The sequence below is a fragment of the Charadrius vociferus genome, unplaced genomic scaffold (assembly GCF_000708025.1).
Source record: "Charadrius vociferus isolate BGI_N301 unplaced genomic scaffold, ASM70802v2 scaffold87, whole genome shotgun sequence".
Classification (NCBI taxonomy): Eukaryota; Metazoa; Chordata; class Aves; order Charadriiformes; family Charadriidae; genus Charadrius; species Charadrius vociferus.
Genome location: NW_009649314.1, coordinates 37517 through 40185, shown reverse-complemented (window position 1 = coordinate 40185; position 2669 = coordinate 37517). Strand labels below are relative to the sequence as shown.

At 45.9% G+C, this 2669-nt stretch overlaps 1 protein-coding gene across 1 annotated transcript in view; it reads right to left on the bottom strand.

The window, feature by feature from the left end:
* PDGFD (platelet derived growth factor D) overlaps positions 1–2669 on the bottom strand; it is a 147023-nt gene that overhangs the window by 143566 nt on the left and 788 nt on the right. The gene's annotated exons all lie outside the window — the stretch shown is intronic.

Sequence of the window (2669 nt, the reverse complement as noted above, 5' to 3'; positions counted from 1 at the left end):
GGTAGTCATTAAATAGCACTTTTTTTGTATCTGCTGCCCTTCATCTATAGATTTCTTCCCAGAGCAACCTCAGTCTTAAAAGCAATTAAAAATGGGCCAACCTCTTTTAGCCTAAAAGAAGAAAGGTAATCTTGAATCATGCACAGTATAAAGGTTTGTTTTGGGCAGAAGCAAGACCAAGCCTCCATATTAAAGCTCTGTATACGCAGTATCACTAGTTTATCCCGCTTGGAGGCACCTTTCTGTTATTGGAACCCAAAGGATTGTTTTCTCTTTTAATAAAATGTGCAGGTTGTCTTGGACTTGCCAAGATACAATATTTTTTTAAAGAGCTGAACAGACCTTGCTTCCTCTTCAGTATCTCTCTTAATTCCACAAGATAATAATCATGATCATCAATGCAGGACATAATACAAGTTTTTTATCCTTGCTGTGCATTTCGAGAGAGACTGTTGGAACATATTACCCCAGTGTATACTGTGCTCTTAGATCCTATTCCATATTGTCATGTCTGCAAATATTTACAAAGCAAAAAAACAGTGTCTCGCTCAGCAATGCAACCCACATGTCTTTAATGCTATTCCGTATCAGCGCTTCAGACCAAAACAAGACACAAACACCACTGAAAATTATAAAAGACAGAAATACTTTTAGTGGCCTACAGCCAACTATGGTCTAAACACTTTGCTTGTGAGCTTGTCACATGCATGCAACATTTGGAATACAGCTCATAACCTTTGGCTGCACAAATATAGACCTTTAGTCAACAAACTCAAGCAACAGTTTGGTTCATCCAAGTAAAATCAGGCCGATCAGCAGCTGATCTGCTTTAGATGTTGTGACCCGACGCCCGGCTGCACTGGTCACACCAGAACACACTGTCCTTTGCAGAGAAAAAGCAAGAGGATTCCCAAGCACAAGAAGAGGGGAAGGCTGCAGTGTGCTAGGGGTCTGCATGTGGTCTTCCTAAAAGCGTATTACCTCCTCAGTACGTGGATAACATCCGCTAAAGGACTGCAGAGGTGCCTCACTTCGGCGTGGGTGCATTTCACTATGCCCGTAGGCTGCAAACCTGATGAGCATACAGCCCAGGGAGGGTCAAAGGTAGCATGGAATTTCATATGGATCTGCCACTTTTGAACAGCCCCAGAACCGGTCCACCCCGGTACCTAGAAAGTTCAGCCACCAGAAGCTGTGGAAGATAATTTTAAAGGTACAAAGCTTAATCACAATGTTAAATGATCACAGCTAGGAAAAGAACAATTAACTAATCATTTCACATAGGCTTGTTCTCTTCATCACTCCGAGCAGCAGTTTCACCACAGGAAGTCTTCTGCGGAGTAAAACACCCGTCACATTGCCTGTAAGCTGAAAACTTTATTTATATTAGGGGTTGCTCATTTCTTCGCTGACTCTACAGAGAAGATTAAAACACATTTTGAAGTTCTAAGTAAATCACTGCAGTTTTCCATGAAAAAGCTTGTTTGGAGTTTGACTTGCAAGGAAACTTGCTTAACTTAGTTCAGAGATGGTGTCCCATGAAGTTTAAGTTGACAGGCTAACAAGTCATGAAGCTTGATAAAATACACAATAGTTTTAAAGGATGAAACAGAAATAATGGATGTATGCTTTTATTACAAACACATGAATTTTTTATTAGACTAAATTTGACTTCTGAGACAGAAGGAACTGCAATTCTGTCTTGTTTCCAGACTCGCTATCTCAATTCTAAGAAAAATGCTCTTCACCTTGGTTGTGCTTTCTTTCAGTGACTAGGAAGGGCATACAAAAGATTGTTAAGTTCAGTGCGGCTCCAAAGCTGAAACAAAAACATCTTCCTAAATCAACTGTATACCCATTACACACATTGTATACATGCTGAAAAATAAACACTGGCAAATGCAGAGTACAGTCTTGGAAATGGCTCAAGTGACTGGGTTTTTGAAAACGGTTTATAAAATATATAAATTCTGGCAACTGGAAGGCGTTAACTTGAAGACTGAACTTAAGTCTGTTCATTTTCAGGGAGAACAACTTGCACTTCGCTCTGCAAGAAGGTACGCCGCAACATGCCGAAGCAGTTCCACCCACGCGACGCCGGAACGCAACAGGCTGCTCCCCAACCAGAGGCTCATCGCCCAGCCCAAACCCAAAGACCTGGTTCTCTTGATCTTTAATCACACACCTGGGGATGCCAGCGGTGAACTGCAGTGGTGCTATTTTTACGCAGCCTCCACATTCACTCACCGCGGGGCCACAGCACACGGCCACGCTCACTTGAGGCGCTTCTGTCCCGGGCAGCTGTGCCGCAGGACGTCAATGGGGGAAGGTCCCTTGACGGGACCTCAACATCTCCCTCATAGTAAACGCACCAGAGCTCAAATACGAAGACTGAAACCACCCTTCCTCCCAGGCGGGCAGTGTCCGAAACCCCACAGCCGCCCTCCGTGGTGCTCGCCATCACTGGGCATCCTACTCCTGCCACAAGGGACGAGGCCAGTCCTCGTGGGGCGCTGCCCCGCAGACCCGGCCGGACGCCCAGCCCCGGGCCCAGACCCTCCCGCCCAGGCGGCCCTACACCAGGAGGACGGCGTCCCGAGAGCCTTCGCAGGGGCCGAAAGCGACGAGAGGCCGGGAGAGGACCCGCGCTCCCGCCCAGCGACCCTGAG